Here is a 21,300-nt window from a genome sequence, read left to right on the forward strand (position 1 = left end):
GCACACATCCGAAGAGAGTTCCCTTTCTAACGGCACGACATCGCCTGCTGCGCCTCTTCTGGGCTCGTGATCAGATGGTTTGAACCGTAGACGACTGGAGCACCGTGGCCTGGCCAGATGAGTCCCGATTTCAGTTGGTAAGAGCTGACTATAGTATTCTAGTATGGCGCAGACCCCACGAAGCTATGAACCGAAGTTGTCAACAAAGCAAGCTCGTGATAGCTCCATAATAGTGTGGGCTGTTTTTAAATGGAATTGGCTGGATCCTCTGGTTGATATGAACCGATCATTGATTGTAAATGTTATGTTCGGCTACTTAGAGACTATTTGCAGCTATTCATAGACTTCAAGTTCCCCAATAACGATGAAATTTTTATGGATGCTAATGTGCCATATCACTGGGCCACAATTGCTCACGACTGGTTTGAAGAACGTTCAGGACAGCTCGAGCGAATGGCTGGGCCACACACATCGCCCGACATGAATACCATCGAATATTTATTGGACATAATCTGCACTTAACAGTTATGAATGGTTTTAGAAGCAGCACGGCTCAATATTTCTGCAGGTGATTTCAAACGTGTCGAGTTCCTGCAACGCACCGGGTACAAGGAGGTCCCACAAGATATTAGGGGCATACTGTGTCTTTCGTCAAATTATTTTATAATCATTCAGAATTTACAGCGTTTTGTCGAAAGAAGAGACTAACTTTAAATGATCGTCGTCGAAGCTTTCTCATTTTCATTACGCTGTTCTTGATATTCATAGTATTTTCATATCTTGGCTTACCGACAGAAAAATTGTTGAAATACCTCAATCTTTAAGGAGAGAAGGAGGAATGATTCAAGCGGCTTTTGTAACAGACTGAAGAAAGATACTGTTGCCACCTAAGTATAAGTGGCACTCAAATGAAATCAATACAGTTGGAGAAAAAGTAAATAGGCTGTTTACACTACTGGCCATTAAAATTGCTACACCACGAGGATGACGTGCTATAGATGCGAAATTTAACCGACTGGAAGAAGATGCTGTGATATGCAAATGGTTAGCTTTTTAGAGCATTCACACAAGGTTGGCGCCGGTGGCGACACCTACAACGTGCTGACGTGAGGAAAGTTTCCAGTCGATTTCTCATTCACAAACAGTAGTCGACCGGCGTTGCCTGGTGAAACGTTGTTGTTGATGCCTCGTGTAAGGAGGAGAAATGCGTAGCATCATGTTTCCGACTTTGATAAATGTCGGATTGTAGCCGATCGCGATTGCGATTTATCGTATCGTGACATTGCTGCTCGCGTTGGTGGAGATCCAATGACTGTTAGCAGAATATGAAATCGGTGGGTTCAGGAGGGTAATACGGAACGCCGTGCTGGATCCCAACGGCCTCGTATCACTAGCAGTCGAGATGACAGGCATCTTATCCGCATGGCTGTAACGGGTCGTGCAGCCACGTCTCGATCCCCGAGGCAACAGATGGGGACGTTTGCAAGACAACAACCATCTCCATGAATAGTTCAACGACGTTTGCAGCAGCATGGTCTATCAGCTCGGAGACCGTGGCTGCGGTTACCCTTGACGCTTCATCACAGACAGGAGCGCTTGCGATGGTGTACTCATCGACGAACCTGGGTGCACGTATGGCAAAACATCATTTTTTCGGATGAATCCAGGTTCTGTTTACAGCATCATGATGGTCGCATCCGTGTTTGGCGACATCGCGGTGAACGCACGTTGGAAGCGTGTATTCGCCATCGCCATACTGGCGTATCACCCGGCGTGATGGTATGGGGTGCCATTGGTTACACGTCTCGGCCACATCTCGTTCGCATTGACGGCACTTTGAACAGTGGACGTTACATTTCAGATGTGTTACGATCAGTGGCTCTACCCTTCATTCGATCCCTGCGAAACCCTACATTTCAGCAGGATAATGCACTACCGCATGTTGCAGGTCCTGTACGGGCCTTTCTGGATACAGAAAAGGTTTGACTGCTGCCCTGGCCAGCACATTCTCCAGATATGTCACCAACTGAAAATGTCTGGTCGATGGTGGCCGAGCAACTGGCTCGTCACAATACGCCAGTCACTCTCTTGATGAACTGTGGTATCGTGTTGAACCTGCATGGGAAGCTGTACCTGTACACGCCCATCCATGCTCTGTTTAACTCAATGCCCAGGCGTATCAAGGCCCTTATTACGGCCAGAGATGATTGTTCTGGGTACTGATTTCTCAGGATCTATGCACCCGAATTGCGTGAAAATGCAATCACATATCAGTTCTAGTATAATATATTTGTCCAATGAATACCCGTTTATCATCTGCATTTCTTCTTGGTTAAGCAATTTTAATGGCCAGTAGTGTATTTTCAAATTTAAATGCGTGCGTTTTGTGTTAACTTTTACCGTGACCAAAGAAAACAACAAGGTCACTATTGCCAGTCACTATTCGTCTCCATAACGCTTTTCAAAGATTTGATCCTGCATCATCAGATATGTGTGTTATGTTACGATTTTGAGGTAACCGGTGGCCACAGAAAATAGTGCCAGACATTATCTCAGAGTTGTAATACAACTTAACAGCATCACGTAGTATATTTCACAGCATTGCAGCGTCACTGTGAACGTCACACCAGACAAAAATTATTCACCGTCAAGAGAGATCACGCTAGCACGGAGAAACAAGTCCGATCATGGCCTCAACTGAACGAGGAAGTGACCCCACAACTTTCTTCAGGTACGCCACATCCAGTCAAAGCCAATCACTGGTGATGATATCCTGTAGAGCTACGAAACAAGGAAGACATTGACTGGAAAGTTTCACGTACTATGCCGAATACTCCAAAAAATTTTCCGTGGTTAGAGGTATGCAGATACAACGGTGTTTGTCAAACCGAGAATATACGTGTGCAGCCCTGTGAACATGGCTGTTGTCATCTTGGAAGATGGGAGTGTCGACATCACATCCATCGTCAAGGTCTGGAATGAAGGACATCACTTCATGTGTGTGCAGAGTGATAGTGGAGAGGGTTGTGAGCAGGTGCAGCGGGGGAAATGCTGAGTGCTGGAGGGGAAGTCACGTTCTAAACTGAAGCCTGTGCTCGTATTTTTTTGTAAATATTTTGTTAAGCTCCTCCACCTCGTCACTTGTACGGTGACCATTCAAAAAGATCTACTGTCACCATTGCTTTGGTTAATATCTAAAAAGAATTCTGCTGAAAATGCAAAAATGTCGTGATTGTTTTTAGCTGGTTTGTTAAGCATTTGTAAGTTTGAGAGAAGCACCATGTGTGGAAAATTTTGAACAGAACCTACACGTTAAAATTTGCTTCTTTTACCAAAACACAGTGGAGTTTATACAACGTCATCTAACTAACGTGTTGTGCAGACGCAATTGCGAGAAAATTCTGAAAGAGTTGTTTATTAAGTTTAACTGAGGGACTGAAGAAAAGTAAAGTCAATAGCTAATGGAAAAGCACATCGTTGGTAGAAAAGTAAACATGTAATGACATCACGTACATTGCTCCAAAAACCACAGCATTTCTCATTTCATCAGCTATGGGTGCCCCAAAAATTACTTCTTTCATCCAAAAAGTCTGTAGTCAGTGGAATAACCTGATAGATAATGAAGTTTCGTATAATATGGCTCAAAATGGTTCAAATGGCTCTGAGCACTATGCGACTTAACTTCTGAGGTCATCAGTCGCCTAGAACTTAGAACTAATTGAACCTAACTAACCTAAAGACATCACACACATCCATGCCCGAGGCAGGATTCGAACCTGCGACCGGAGCGGTCGCTCGGCTCCAGACTGTAGCGCCTAGAACCGCACGGCCACTCCGGCCGGCTTCGAATAATAACCTTAGGCAGAGTACTCTCTTCTTTGGATGCTACTGTTTCTCAAAATCTCATTTGAAAATCTCAAGCAGCTTATGAAATAAGAGAAATGTTGTGGTATTTCATTCTGAATTTATCGATGGCGAGTGCGGTCGGAGATGAGTGTGCTACATTGGCTCAGTTTAATCGAGATTGGTGACGGAGACCTCCACCCAAATCTAAAGAAAACTTCAATATCTTAGCTAAATTTCATATGCAGCAACATATTATGTAATATGCATCAAAAAACCCCAATTTCATTGCAAATATTTTAGAATTTCGCGCAAGTCTTACTTAAATGAAAATATCACAATAACTACGACAATTAATGAAATGATGGGCACGTCATCACGAAGTTCACATGTAAAGCTGTAAGTAACGCAAAAATGAAATTTTTGTACTGAATAGTTCCCATGAAATGGTTAGATAAAGATTGCATGGTGTGCGCCTTGATTCTGTTATCGCAGCATTTCGCTGACCAGCCAAAAGTGGGGACAGAATGTTGGCCTCCCTCCCCTTCTGAACAAACGAATGAACTCGCCCAGCACTTTGGATGAAAACTGGTCACTGCACATCAGCTACCATATCCTGTGTGGATTCTACCATCCTGGGCTCCATTGGAGTATGGTTTTAATACAATAATTGCTTTTATTTTCCTAAGATCTTTACAGAGGAAATTTGGCACAATCCTTTAAAAGACATACTCCAGTTAATTTAATGTAGTTTAAACAAACAAAGCTCTCTGAACCAACAATCAACTGACATAAAATAAAAAAAAGTTTTAAGGTCTCGACCATTAACGTTACAGCTCGAATTAAGGAACTAAAACTTTCAAAGCAGTTTTAAAACCAGTAATAGAATAAAGTAGCACTCTCAGTCACAATTTTAAACACTTGTTTATCGGAAGAAATATCAATCATAATCAGCTCCTCTGTAGCAAGGGCACTGAAACTATACACCAAATAAGCTCACCTCTCAACAGGTGAATTTACACATGTTATTTGTTACAAATACTTGAGTATGACATATAGAAAGAAAAAAAATGCATGCCAAGAATAATTACTAGTTAAGCTGTGCTTGACAGTACATGGGACTTGCTAACTTGAAGGCACAAATATCGCCAAAGTATGTAACATCAACGCCTTGTTGGTTTGTACTTATGTTAATTGACATCTCTAAACCAAGTGGAATACAAACTGGTTTCACCACAAGAAAAGCCACTTAAAACAATGTTCAGAGGGAAACATTTAATATCGCCAAAGAGCAACCAGGGGTAGTGCAATCAAAATGGGTCTGGTACAGAACAAAACGCACTGGCTCAGTCTGAAAAATGAAGGCTAAACAGATTCACATCAGTCAATATGCCTCGCAACCTGAAGCCGAGTTTAAACCTTGCTTGGCAGAAATCTTCAGTGAAAACAACACAACGCAACACACCACCAGCCTTCACTGCTCGATAACACCATTCGCCTTGGCTCTCTACACCCCAGTAGACAGCGGGTATCGGCCGTCCACTGTAAGACTTATTCTCTATCTCTCCCTCTTTTTCTTTCTCTATCTCTATCTCTCTCACTTTTCCTCTTGATGCGCCTCTTATCAGGCCGCAGCGAAGACTGTTACGCTGCAGTGCAGCAATAGGGCCTTTGTCAGCTCTCCTTAGGCACTGATAGGAACTAGTGTGCAACTGAACTTGATTGCTGAGATTGCTGAAAGAATCATCCTGGATCATCTTCATGGTAACCTGAATGACTGGATCCAAGTCATAATATAGAAAACAATCTCGAAACATAACAGAATCTCCTCCGGTGTGAGCTACAACCTATCACACTGCGTTACAATTTTCACCACTACTGTCAGCTGAAATTTCATTATCAATTTATTGGAAACCAGTTACACTTCGTCATCATCAGCCCAGTATAAGTGTATAATAAAATGTGTGTGTGTGTGTGTGTGTGTGTGTGTGTGTGTAGAGAGAGAGAGAGAGAGAGAGAGAGAGAGAGAGAGAGGCACATGGTCAGCTGTAGTAAAACTCAATCACTGTACAAACAGTGTAACATAAACGTAAAAATAAGTACCTAAATACAATTGAGACCCGTTACTGACGCCATTACTTAAATACTAGCAGGGCTAAAACAATGGAACACACGTATACCACAATAAACGATATAATCAAAAATACAAGGTTAATGAAATCATGCAAATAAATATTCACTACCCTTGGGCATGATCGTACATACAAGATAATCTAGCATTATAAGGCATATACATCAGTACAACTGGACTGTGTCGCAACCGGAAATGAAAAATCCATGTCAATATACATTGTAGAAGCTAAAATAAAACATAAAAGGCTAAGGACATAGAGGACAAAACCAATGATACGCCTATAAACGACTGTATGAAGACAAGATTGGGAGAAGAGGACCAACTAATGAAAATAAGAACCATTCATCAGTACTGTCACCCTGGTGGGTCGTGAAATATACACTAAGTGATTCATGTAGGCATGAGCATATTACTACGTTTTTGTTGCAGTGCAGGAAGGAATTTGTTCTTCAAACACTATTGGAACACAGTAACGCATGATTTCTAGAACGTGAATATCTACATTAATATACATTAATGAAGATACATACATATCAGTATATGAAATACACAAGTTGTTAATTGGGGAAGGGGTCTGGTGAAACAAAAGAAAACACACATGAGTACACGAAATATACAAAATGAGATGCGCTCTGATCAGGTAAAACAATAAAAGAGAAAAGGGTGTTCGTGTATTATGAGCCACTTAAAGTATTAGCAAGGCACTAGCATCTAAAACTCATCAAAAATATGCTAAGAGGGAAGGCCGTATCTGTAGACGTTTGACATATTGAGCACTTAAAACATTAATCTTGAAAAATGATCATACAGTGGAATCCCATCACAAGCTTACGGACGAATATGGGAATAGTGCAGTAACTAATCCAACTATTGTCTAGTACAGATGACCATGTGCTTAGCAGTACTGACAGAGAGTACAAAATGATGGTTACACTCCAATATATGTACGTTTTATTACATTATTTTACAGCACATTAACTAAGGTTGGATATTGATCGTTTTTAAGCAATAGAGTAACTATGTAATACATATATTAGTTCTAGTTACAATTTTACTTTTGATGCCATTCTGTTGCTAATGTAGCTGCTTCTATATTACTTTTAGGGCCTGATGATGACGAAGTGTATCTCGAAACCGACTGCCAATGAATTGATAACGAAATTACAGCTGACGGTAGTATAGAAAATTGTTAATTCCTGTCGACTATGGTCCATTCCTCCTGCTTAATAAAGACGGACATACCGAAATACACTCAGTGTGAGTGAAACGCTACATCCGGCCATCGGTGCGCTTCTACAAGGTACATTCAAGTTCTGAGGCCTCCGATTTTTTTTCTAATTAACTACTCACCCGAAATCGATGAAACTGGCGTTACTTCTCGACGTAATCGCCCTGCAGACGTACACACTTTTCATAACGCTGACGCCATGATTCCACGGCAGCGTCGAAGGCTTCTTTAAGAGTCTGTTTTGACCACTGGAAAATCGCTGAGGCAATAGCAGCACGGCTGGTGAATGTGCGGCCACGGAGAGTGTCTTTCATTGTTGGAAAAAGCCAAAAGTCACTAGGAGCCAGGTCAGGTGAGTAGGGAGCATGAGGAATGACTTCAAAGTTGTTATCACGAAGAAACTGTTGCGTAACGTTAGCTCGATGTGCGGATGCGTTGTCTTGGTGAAACAGCACACGCGCCGCCCTTCCCGGACGTTTTTGTTGCAGTGCAGGAAGGAATTTGTTCTTCAAAACATTTTCGTAGGATGCACCTGTTACCGTAATGCCCTTTGGAACGCAATGTGTAAGGATTACGCCCTCGCTGTCCCAGAACATGGACACCATCATTTTTTCAGCACTGGCGGTAACCCGAAATTTTTTTGGTGGCGGTGCATCTGTGTGCTTCGATTGAGCTGACTGGCGCTTTGTTTCTGGATTGAAAAATGGCATCCACGTCTCATCTATTGTCACAACCGACGAAAAGATAGTCCCATTCATGCTGTCGTTGCGCGTCAACATTGCTTGGCAACATGCCACACGAGCAGCCATGCGGTCGTCCATCAGCATTCGTGGCATCGACCTGGATGACACTTTTCGCATTTTCAGGTCGTCATGCAGGATTGTGCGCACAGAACCCACAGAAATGCCAACTCTGGAGGCGATCTGTTCAACAGTCATTCGGCGATCCCCCAAAACAATTCTCTCCACTTTCTCGATCATGTCGTCAGACCGGCATGTGCGAGCCCGAGGTTGTTTCGGTTTGTTGTCACACGATGTTCTGCCTTCATTAAACTGTCGCACCCACGAACGCACTTTCGACACATCCATAACACCATCACCACGTCTCCTTCAACTGTCGATGAATTTCAATTGGTTTCACACCACGCAAATTCAGAAAACGAATGATTGCACGCTGTTCAAGTAGGGAAAACGTCGCCATTTCAAGTATTTAAAACAGTTCTCATTCTCGCCGCTGGCGGTAAAATTCCATCTGCCGTACGGTGCTGCCATCTCTGGGACGTATTGACAATGAACGCGGCCTCATTTTAAAACAATGCGCATGTTTCTATCTCTTTCCAGTCCGGAGAAAAAAATCGGAGGCCTTAGAACTTGAATGCACCTCGTAAATCGAGATTAATCGGAGTACACTACTCGCCTACAACCACATACTGTCCAGTTATTGTGTTGTTTGGCCCACTGAAGAAGTAAAGCTTTATATGAGGTGTATGAGCAATGGCCTTTCGCGGATACCCAACTGCAAATGTCCGTTACATGCAATTCGTTTCGTAATGTTCGGTTACAAACAGCTTTAGATGGACATGCGTTCTGTAACATCAGCAACTCTTGTCAGGTTTGAAACCGACTGTCATTGTCAGGGGAGTGACGCTCTTCTCCGGTTCAAGCCGCTTAGGATGATTTTTCGACTACCGTTCTTACGCCGAGTTACATGTTCACAAGTGATATACCATTACTAGTAGACACGATGTTCCCTATTAATTCTCCAACAAATTGGGTAACTTCATCATGGGCCGTCCTAGTACAATAGCTCTTTTTTTTTCCATTCTGTCGCTTTTCGATGTTGATCCATTCTATTCTGACGACTGAAACGCAGGAACAACTTTACTGCCAAGTCTTGTGTCAGCGCTCGGCGCTGAATGGCCTCATGATGGCCTGGTAGCAGTCTTACACCCTCCACAGCTCTCCAAAGTGATCAATGTGATCCTTTAAAGGCGTGACTAAAAATTTGTACGGTGAGTTTATGACGCTTAGAGAAGTCACCGTTTATCAAGCAAGTGCTTTTTTCCATTGCGCTGAATAGGCTTCCAGTCACAAGAAGACTCCGTCTAAATTGAATGCTTCGCTCTCCTAAAACTTCATAGGACTGTAATTCCTTATCCACCCTACAGTCTCTCGCACCTTCCGACTTCCATCTGTTTGGGCCAATGAAGGATGCACTCTGTGTGAAGCAGTACATGGATGATGGGGAGGTTATTAATGCAGCAGGTTCTACCATGCGGACATGCAGGCCATCCCAGTAAAGTGGGATAAGACTGTCGCGCATTGAACGGTGATTATGTTGAGAAACACGGTTTTGTAGGCAAAAGAGCAGGGAATAATATGGTGTATTGGAATCCCGAATAAAAGCAACCTGCTTTCAGAAAAAAATGTGTCCCATTACCTAGTGAAAGCCCATCGTATCCAGACTACGAACGCTACGTCATTGTTTTTTGGCGCTAATAACCGGTGCACGGAATACAGCACTATGTATTAGAGAAATGGTGCAGAACATTGATAATCAAAGTACTATTTTGCATGGTGAGTGCACTGTTTTTAAGAAAGCAAAATGAGAGGGTAAAATAAGAAGTAATCTGTCTGAATTTATATCTAATCGTGAAAAGGGTGGACGTAGTGCACCCGACATTGAATTATAACTCCAGATTTCTTTAGTACTATTCCAAAACTTTGGACGTACTTCGGATGGTGGTTTTCGCTGATTTCTTGTTACCACTGAGGAGGAACTTTAGACAGAGAACTTTAATTACCGACGACATGTTTCCAGTCATCAACAGTCGAATGTCAGTGTTGACGGGCCCTGACGAGACGTAAGGCATTGTGACGTCAAGGGTACACGAGTGGACCTCCGTCTCAGAAAGCCCATATCGATGATGTTTCGTTGAATGGTTTGCGAGCTGACACTTGTTGATAGTCCATCATTCAAATCTGCAGCAATATGGGGAAGTTTCCAGAATGAGATTTTCTCTCTGCAGTGGAGTGTGCGCTGATATGAAACTTCCTGGCAGATTAAAACTGTGTGCCCGACCGAGACTCGAACTCGGGACCTTTGCCTTTCGCGGGCAAGTGCTCTATCATCTGAGCTACCGAAGCACGACTCTCACCCGGTACTCGCAGCTTTACTTCTGCCAGTATCTCGTCTCCTACCTTCCAAACTTTACAGAAGCTCTCCTGCGAACCTTGCAGAACTAGCACTCCTGAAAGAAAGGATATTACGGAGACACGGCTTAGCCACAGCCTGGGGGAGGTTTCCAGAATGAGATTTTCACTCTGCAGCGGAGTGTGCGCTGATATGAAACTTCCTGGCAGATTAAAAGGTTCGCAGGATAGCTTCTGTAAAGTTTGGAAGGTAGGAGACGAGATACTGGCAGAAGTAAAGCTGTGAGTACCGGGTGTGAGTCGTGCTTCGGTAGCTCAGATGATAGAGCACTTGCCCGCGAAAGGCAAAGGTCCCGAGTTCGAGTCTCGGTCGGGCACACAGTTTTAATCTGCCAGGAAGTTTAATATGGGGAAGGTTTGCACTTCTGTCTCGTTGAACGATTCTTTTCAGTCGTCGTTGGTACCGTTCTTGTAGGATCTTTTACCGGCCCCAGTGACGTTGGAGATTTGATGTTTCACCGAATTCCTGATATTCACGTTACACTTGTGAAATGCTCGTATGGGAAAGTCCACATTTCATCACTACCTCGGAGATGCTGTGTCCCATCACTCGTCCGCCGACTATAACACCACGTTCAGACTCACTTAAACCTTGATAATTTGCCATTGTAACAACAGTAACCGATCTAGTAACTGCGCCAGACACCTGTTGTCTTATATAGGCGTTGCCGACCGCAGCCCCTTATTCTGCCTGTTTACTTGAATACGCATGCCTATACCAGTTTCTTCCCTGTATCGTGTGTCAGCACGCGACAAGCTGCAGCTATTGCTGAGTCCAGGCGGGTCGTGCTGGCGGAGGCTGGCCCCAGAGAAGATGGGCACAGTAGGGTGCGAGGGCTGGCCCTCCCAGGGGAGACGGACAGCCGCAGATGGTGCGGAATCGCCCTGAGGAGGCGGCGCCCTGCGCGAGTGCTTATCTCACGCTGCCACCTCTGTCCGGCTGCGTCCAGGCTCTGTTCTCCTCACTCGTCTACTCGAGCACGTCTGATAATGAGCCACCCGTCTGTGAAGCAATCTATCTCTTCCGGACGCATTCCTGTGGAAGTCTGGAAGCGGTCGCATATTTGGAAGGAAAAAGAAAAGTAATAAAAAAATAAAGCAAAAAAAAAGCAGTCCAGCGGTAGTGGTGAAGGGTTGGGCAAGGTAAGAACTGATCAGTTAAAAACGATAACAGTATTGTAGTTTGAATAACCGATATTTGTTTGCTCTCGCTTATAAGAGATATTTTTTATTTTTCACTTATGACAGAGTTATGGACAAATATCTTTCGAAATAACAGAAATAATGCCAACGGAATAGCCACTGGCAAACAAAATTAAAAATGGAGAACACGACATGAAAATTGTTGAAAAGTTTAAATACTTGGGAGAAGTAATAACACACAACCTGAATGAGAAATGATCACGGCAGAGTAGAATAAAGTGATTAAAACACATCGTATTACCAAGAACACACTTGACAAAAGTTGCCTCTCAACAGCCACAAAGCTGAAACACTAAAAACAGTCACACAGCCTCAGATGACTTATGCTGGTGACACAATATTTAAAACAACCAACACTGTAGCAGTAGATACCAACTCAAAATAGTGCTAACGATAAACAGAACATGTATAAATAAAAAAAACTGTGTTTGGAGAATATCTACAGATGAAACACTTTATGAAGAAATAGAACCAGTCACAAGGACAATGAAAAACAAATGGATGTCTTTCTAAGGACATCTGATGAGGACAACAGAAAATAGTATTAGCAGGAGAATAATTGAGAAGTAATGGAATAGTAAGAGCGGAATTAGGTGGACCTCAGAGATCAAGGAGGACATGATGTAATTACGGATTACGATGGAGGATTTGAAAGGAAAGACATACACGCTCAAAATACTCGAGGACAATCATATCACACTACCAATAAAAACTAACAAACAGAGAATGGGAAGGATGATTTCGGATGAGGACAGATGGGCGTGGTATGAAAGAATGAAAAATTGTTGCGGTAACAAAAACTAGAAGAACCTAATTCATAATATTGACTAAAGTGGTCCAACGTAGGCCATAAAACAAAAAATAAAAAATATATAAGTGGAAAGAAAAGAGAAACGAAACATCAATTAGTCACAGCAGCAGGGTTAAGATTTTTCTTATTTAAGTGAAACCTTTTTCGAAAGGAATAATTTTTATTCGTGAAATTTGCACTGGTTTGAGATAATGCGTTTACTATAGAAAATGGGAAAAGCCATCAGTGCTATTTTAATAACAATACCGACAGAAACGCAAAACAAACACCTGGCATAAGAACTGGTGCAGCACTGCTTTGAGAGCAATGTACCTGTTGCCAAGCACCGTGACTTACGTTAAGCATGTTCCACATTTGGACCCACCTGCTCTGTACGGTAATTTCTCCCCATAGTGCCCACCCATCCACTGTACTGCAGAATGGCTACCCTAGCCTGGAAATATTTTAAGAAGCGACGTAGCAGTGAAGTACAACGCTTTATTTGCTTTGAAAGGTTAAAGATTTGTTTACCATTCTATTAAATAAGAAAAGTGGAAAGAAATTGTGGTAAGAGTAATAAATACAAATTTAAGAACGGTTCATTCATAGTAGCCAATAAAAACAATGGTAGCTGATCTGCTGCCTGCGTCTATGCAACAGGCCTTTGAATCCCTGTAGTCCTTGAAAAGGGACAAATTAACACGGAAAACAGAGTTTCTCCACATCAGATTTCATAATTTAGCACTGACTACTCGAAATGCCTAGATACTGGTGTGATCCCCGATTACAACACGTTTTTTGATCCTAATTTAGAAAAATTAGAATCAATAGGAGAACAGTGGTGACTTTTTTAGTATTCAACCACTTAACACTTTTCGAGAATAGCAGCGAACTATGGAGAGACAAAGTTTAATGTTATTTGCCAATTTAACTTAATATTTTGATTCTAGATATATTGAAACTGAGAGAGTGAAAATCTTTCATTCTTTGTTCGATTTCTAGTTTTAGTGTGGAAGTAAAAGTAATAAAAAACCGAGAATCAATTATTTCAGAAACCGGTTATTTTGAGTGGTTTTAATAGTCAGGTTAAACTGCTATGGAAAAAAAATATGAACCCGGTTTTCCGGCCATAACCGCCATCCCGAAGAAGTGTGTCTCACATACATCTGTCATCTACAAGAACTACTTATTTTGGATCGAAATGAAATAGTTTTGGACAAAATTTGTTTGATTCCAAGAGCCATACTTGTTTACTGTTGAACTCCCTACCCTTAATTAGCAATAATACCGAAATATTTCAAGCATACAACAAATTTATGGGTTGTTGGTGTTGTGGTCTTCAGTCCTGAGACTGGTTTGATACAGCTCTCCATGCTATTCTATCCTGTGCAAGCTTCTTCATCTCCTTGTACCTACTGCAGCCTACATCCTTCTCAGTCTCCTTCGTGTATTCATCTCTTGGTCTCCCTCTACGATTTTTACCCTCCACGCTGCCGTCCAGTACTAAATTTGTGATCCCTTGATGCCTCAGAACATGTCCTACCAAACGATCCCTACTTCTGGTCAAGTTCTGCGACAAAATCCTCTTCTCCCCAATTCTATTCAATACCTCCTCATTAGTTATGTGATCTACCCATCTAATCTTCAGCATTTTTCTGTAGCACCACATTTGGAAATCTTCTATTCTCTTCTTGTCTAAACTATTTATCGTCCATGTTTCTCTTCCATACATGGCTACACTCCATACAAATACTTTCAGAAACGACTTCCTAACACTTAAATCTATACTCGATGTTAACAAATTTCTCTTCTTCAGAAACGCTTTCATTGCCATTGCCAGTCTACATTTTATGTCCTCTCTACTTCGACCATCATCAGTTACTTTGCTCCCCAAATAGCAAAACTCCTTTACTACTTCAAATGTCTCATTTCCTAATCTAATTCCCTCAGCATCACCCGACTTAATTCGACTACATTCCATTATCCTCGTTTTTCTTTTGTTGATGTTCATCTTATACCCTCGTTTCAAGATACTGTCCATTCCGTTCAACTGTTCTTCCAAGTCCTTTGCTGTCTCTGACAGAATTACAATGTCATCGGCGAACCTCAAAGTTTTTATTTCTTCTCCATAGATTTTAATACCTACTCCGAACTTGACTCTCATGAATTACACAGTTCATTTCACAAGTTCCATAAATCTCAGTCAGAGGAAGGTCACTTGTGGCGATCACAGCGCTACTGTAGTTTTAGCAGAGAAGGGAACTTTCCAAAGGAATTAATTTTTGAAGTCAGCAGTAGAAAATTGGCGTCGTTGTAGAGTAGATAAGAGGTGTTCCTGTTAATCTGAATGAAAGTTTTTTCCACTACATTTTGTTTATTCTATTCAATGTTTTGCTTGATTTTTTCGCAAAATCTTTACAGACACCTTTCTGCACAGTACTATTTACATAACACTGTGGCAGACTTGAATCACACTTAAGAACATGTTAATGAATACGCGGAATACAGAACAGGGAACCACAAAAGCTACAATTTTAGATGGTGATAAAACAGAAAGAGTAACTGACTGATCAGCCTTATAATGTTTACATGAGCTTAGAAGAACTTAACGGAACTGTAATGGGTATAAGAGCACATATTTCTGTTAATGACGGAGGACGGTGTACTGAACAACATTACATCAGTATTTACTACATTTGCTGACATAAGTGTAGCTATTAGGAATAGTATGTATTTAGATTGGCTGGTACCTACAAGGGCGTGTGGCAACAGCACGCCATTCATGCTTATTTTCCCTGGGCAGCAGGTCAGATGCTGAAGTGTGGACAGGTGGACACAAAGTTAGTCTATATTGACAGGTCTAGTCCACGTAGTGTGGCAGTTACGGCCATGCAGAAATCACGAGGTTGTAGATTATGTGACCTGTTTTTAGGAAAAATGTTCGATGCTGAGAAAAAACAACCAACACTCTTGTGTGTGAACATATTAAGGTACCATGTATAACAATAGCTGCACTTGTATCCAATGCGCCAGGTGTATTAGATCAGGATTTCACGCCAGAAACTATGAGAACAAAAAGTTCTAGAAGTGTAACAGTTTTTCCAAACTTCCAAAACAGCATGTTCACAATTAAACGTTTAATAGATTGTATACAAGGAAGTTCAAGTACTGATTAAATAATCATTTCCTAGTGTTTCTTTTGATTGTTTATTGTAATTCCACAAGAAATAATACGATTACAAACTTGTATTATGGAAAACTGCAACTGAAAGGAATGCTCATGTTAGTTACTGATAGCTTCAAACGAAGTTTTTATTTTATCTGCTTAATTGTACCGCGTAATCTGCTCAAAACACCTATCGACAAGTATAGATAACATGCGGTATTGAACACTACATGTATGAAATTTAACCTACCTAATAACTGTTTACACTGCCCCACTGTAAAATCGATTAACTGATACACTCTGAAAAAACCGGTCACTAATTTTTTTATCAAATAAGACTGTTATATTTCTTTGTTCGAGAAAGGGATATGAATAGCGTATCATAAGTTATCGCCAAAAAGTGTAAATAGCGTGGTAGAAGAACTATGGGTTGTAAATACCATTAGAATTTGGTTTCTGAGCAGTGGATGGTGCTGAACAAAAAATGAAAATGTTTTGATGACGTCCAGATCTTTTTTAAAAGGTTCTCGTGTTTATTTTTCCCATATTTAAATGAACTTTTCACGTATCGTAAGAATTTATGATTAAGAAAATGTAAACTGAATTTCGATTAAGAATGACGTCTCAGTGTGGATGTGCTAGTCAAAGAGCAAATGAAGTTGTTCAAAGGAAAAAGAGAAAATCTAACAGGAAGTCGCGGAGTGAAAATACACTGAGTAGGGGGAATTGTGATGTTGTTGTCGTCGACAGGGGAGCAAACACACGTCGTTCGCTTCGGCCGCGCAAGACACGGTACCACAGTCAAAGTCCGACAGTTGCACCGAGCGGTGCTTTTAACCCCTAACGTGATGTTGCCAGGCCAATGACCGTCTAGCGATGCTCGCTGTGCTTATATTCACGAGGGAATATAATACATCCTTCGCGGGCGCTTACTTCCTTCAGTGAGGCGGTTCGATGCATGGTTTGTGCTAAAAAGTCTGGATGTACGAAATATGGAACATTCATGTTAAAGGAAACGTAGTTCAGCTGTATCGGGTCATAGTATCAGAAATTTGTATGGTTTTGTGTTAGGAACAACGTGTAGTGTGCGGTTTTTTTTTCCTTCTGTTACATGGGTTCCAAACCGAACGCTGGAGTAACAAGGTGCAACAAGGTGCGGCGTTGTTGAAAGCTGGTCACGCAAAGCCGACGGCTGTGTCAAGCTCAAAGACGTTGTCGATGGGACAGCGGCCTTTGATTATTATTATAGTGCTGTCGTATTGTAGAAAATGAAAATCTTTGTGTATCTTAATTCATGTGTCGGTTGTACTCTGGTTGTCTTCGCAGCATAAAGTAACACTCATATGTGTGAGCACCCAGAGTTTCTGCTATTACATTGACGATGCAAATGTGTTATGAAGCATGAATAAAACCAGAATAGAAGATGTTATTAATGTAAATTGGAAACCTGTGTCGAGAAGCTGAAAGAATGTTTGTGCCAGAGGGTCATCCCATTAAACAAGGAACAGCTAGGATAAAGTATTTCTTCGGAAGAGCCGAAGGTGATATCGACCAATCAGCATTAGTGGAACATTTTGCAACATTCTTGCAACGTTAAGACCCTAGTAGGGTAACCTTATTAGCCAGCGTGAGGACTAGTTAGCTTCTAAGGGCATTTAAAGACCGAATTGGTCAACATATAGCTTCAGAGTTGCTAATATTGTTGGAAACGTATTGTTATTAACGAACTACAAAGCCAGGTGGATTGACGAACACGGTGAAGAACAATCCACCACATCGCATAGGAAGAACGACCAGTAACAGTGAATTAAATTGTGCTCGACCTGTGGCTAGTTTAATCGAATACTACCTCTGGATGGATCATCACGTACTTTCCCATTTACAGCTCCTACATATGTCCTTTATAAGTGTTACCTCGTATTTACGACACTGTGTGATCATAAAAAAGTATTACGATAAAAATTGGATAGTATTGGGGACATAGTTATTTATCACCTGTCTGACAATGTAAAACAGCTCCAGAAACACCATAAAATAGTTTTAAGTCACAAGACTTACAGACACTACAGAATATAAACGTTAACTTCAAGAAATCGAAGCTAAAAGTGTGTGTACAAAGAATCACAAAACATCTTACTGTATTTAAAGGGACGTTTCGGGTTTCACGTTCCGCCGCAGAGTGGATCCGACACTGGGAGGATGAGGAAGGAAACTATCAGTGAGCTTTTCAAATGAGCCATCTCTGCACTTGCCTTAAGTGATTTAAGCAAACCACGAGAAACCCGAACCAGGATGGCAAGTTGGGGAGTTTCAACCACTGTCCACCCGAATACTTGACCGGTGTCTGATAACAGTGCCGTCTGACTCCGTGTTTCAATGTCGACATAACACTGCTAACATAGATTACGAGAGAAGGAGACAATTTCTCGGCCTCGCCAGTGATATGGTCAATGTCAGTGAAATTTGGGTTTTCCTGTGATAATACATGTCGCACAGCAGTCTAAAACGAGTGTCAAGATGACCAATAGGATGACAATCATTGAACTGTATGAAATAAAATCGTCATAACTTCTGAATGGTTTGCTTTAGGACGTTCAAACTGCACGGTTGGTAGCGGTGCATGATGGGAATTATTATGCACTGTATGGTTTGGTATAGCGACGAAGCCCACTTTCATTTGGATGGGTTCGTCAATACGCAAAATTGGCGCATTTTGGGGACTTAGAATTGGCACTTCGCGATCTAGAAGTCTGTTCATCCTCAACGGGCGACTGTGTAGTGTGCAGTGGCCAGTAATGGAATAATCGCTGCGATATTCCTTGATGCGCAGTGACTACCGAACGTTACGTTAAGGTATTGGAAGATGATTTCATCCCCCTCATCCAAAGTGCGCTGATTTCGACAAGACGTGGTTCATGCAAGACGTAGCTCGATCCCTTCGAAGCAGGGGAGTGTTTGATGTCCTGGAGGAGCACTCTGGGGACCTCATTCTGGCTCTGGGCTACCCAGAGGCAAATGGCATGGGCCTCGATTGGCTACCATATTCTCCGGATCTGAACACATACGACTCCTTTTTTATTTGGGGGGGGGGTATGTTAATGACAAGGTGCAATAACTTTTTAATATTTTTTTTGTGGTATTCAAAAAATTTAAAAACCTCTCTCACACCGGCCTGATTTAGCATCACTGATCAGGATAGTAAAAACACACGTATGTTAAGGAAATTTTCATTCACAAAGCAGGCTTATCACATTCACACAGTTCAATACTGTTCTATCCTGATTAAATTGAGCTTAACTTAAATTCCATAAGGCAGTGAAGCAACTTCGAAGTCTCGGTGCGACGAAAATTGTCAGTCGATCTCCTGAAAACATTTGTAATAATTATTAACTTTCGGTGATCACATGGGGAAGACCGGAGATCTCCTGGTAAGACCGTGTTAGCCTATTTATTTGGAGTATCTGGATATCTTGAGCATACAAAACGGCAGGTTCGTCCAGTGTAAATCAGACGTTCCCCACTGATCCCGTGCAACACAGCGTAGTAAGCAGACACTGTCAATAATAATCAGTTAAATAATACGCGAACACACTTACTTTAGTCTAGTTCATGAATTAAATTCCTTCTCATACAGAATCTCATGAAGATGGCGACTAGCTCAACAATACATACATATACATCCTCCTTCTTTCACGGCTAATCGGCAAGCACTTCGTTCTTTTCATAAGGGAAAACATAGATAGCAGAGAAGCTATTCCACGGAGTAAATGGACGCTCCAAGGAATAATAGGGCTTGAAACTACTTTGCATTGATAATCATCATATATTAAAGTTTAGGAATCGGTAAGATAAGAAGAGATATTTCGAGCTATGTACTGAGTTATATAATTTATAAAATTTCTGAAAATATCGCGGTGAGACCGCTGCAAGAGACATTACAACCTCAAAACCATTACTGAGCTGAAAACAACCATTCAGGAGGTCATCGACAGCATAGATCTTCTGGCACTTTAGCGGGTCGTGCAGAATTTCGCTATTCGTCTGCGCCACATCATCGCCAGTGACCGAATATTTCATAAACTAAATCAGAATATCTGTAGTTACCTTTACATGTTGAATAAAGAGTGTGCACTCCGTAGATTGTAACTAATTTACTTTTTTACTCATGCAGTTCAATAATTGTCGCCCTGTATGAATGTTTGAGATCGCTGTGTAACGTTGAAAGTAGCACATAGACGTCACTTACAGTTATTTTAGGCATTTTATTCGGTGCAATTGTGGATTGTTGTGTTATACTGACGTGAGCCATGTACCGGCCAATGTCGTTCTTGCCTTATTCACACGAGGAAGGTAGGGCGTAGCATAATATAATTTGATTCGGGTCTACTTGTCATCGCGTTTCATTAACACATTAAGGTGACGCTACTCTGTCATCCCCAAAGAGGAATGCATCAATATATACAATGCCGGAAAAAAAATGTAACATCGTCAAGGATTGTGTTTAGAGACAGCAGAGCATGATATGTGAGTACTGAGTGGCTGTAGAGGTAGTATTTCATTTGTCAGAAGGCGTGTATGTGCTGCTTGTGTTTTGACTCTGCAGGCAGTAACTGTGCTGAGTTTTGAGGTGAACAGTGCTTGAATATGCAACCCACGGTACAGCCACGCCCCACTGGCGAGTACGTCCCCCTGCCGAACAGCTTCACCTCATTGGATGGTGTCGCGTTGTGTAGCTGCGGCAAACTGGATAAACGTATGGACGGACTGCTCGAATGTTGGGCACAGTGTATCAGAGATGTGTCGCTACTTTCAGTATTGGTTTGGGGAACATTCCCACACTTGTATATCAGGTTCTGGACGTCCACGTGCTACAGACGCACGACAAGATCGACACATCGAGCAAGCAGCGATGGCCGGCCGAGCATCATCCAGGGACGAAATTTGGGTATATGTTGCACTTACAGTGTCATCAGGGACCAGTGGGAAATATCTGCTTGCTTGCAGCAAGATTAACATCGCATGCTGCTCTCGCCAGACTGTCACTGACACCACCGCCAACTGTGGTCACTCTAGTGTCGTGAATGGCGCTCTGTTGTCTTTAGTGATGAGCGTAGGTTCAATATGTATGCAAGTAACGGACGTACACATGCATAGAGTAGACCTGGTGAGCTACCTATTTCAAAACGGATTCATCCACGACACACACGCCCCCTTCATGTTGTGGGGGTCCATCAGTTACAAATCGCGGCCACATTTGGAGTCTCTGCAGATTAAATGAAACTAGTGCCCGCTGCATTTCATACGTTGTTATTTTCGTGCTACGACTATTTCTTCGGCAAGTAGTTGATGTGCATTTTCAATAGGACAATGCACATACAAATACGGCTTCTGCGACACAACGTGATATTCCTTGTATGCAACTACTGTCCTGGCCAGTAAGATCACCAGAATTCTCGTCAACTCAACACGTATGGGACATGATGAAGCGGGAACCATTGCCCAAATGCAACAACAGGCGGAAAACGCTTAGAAGAATGTAGCGGAAGATACCTATCGGCACACTGTGAATTGATGAGGTTACTTGTACATTGTGACATGTATGTTTCATCTTATGTTTTTGGATACTCCTACAATTAAGAATTACCTGTCACCTTACCTGTTAATAAAAGACCGGGACTTTGAGGATATTGCATTTTTTCCTCTGCAGTGCATCTACTATATACC

This window comes from Schistocerca piceifrons, chromosome 7, assembly GCF_021461385.2.
Source record: "Schistocerca piceifrons isolate TAMUIC-IGC-003096 chromosome 7, iqSchPice1.1, whole genome shotgun sequence".
In the NCBI taxonomy this organism is placed as follows: domain Eukaryota; kingdom Metazoa; phylum Arthropoda; class Insecta; order Orthoptera; family Acrididae; genus Schistocerca; species Schistocerca piceifrons.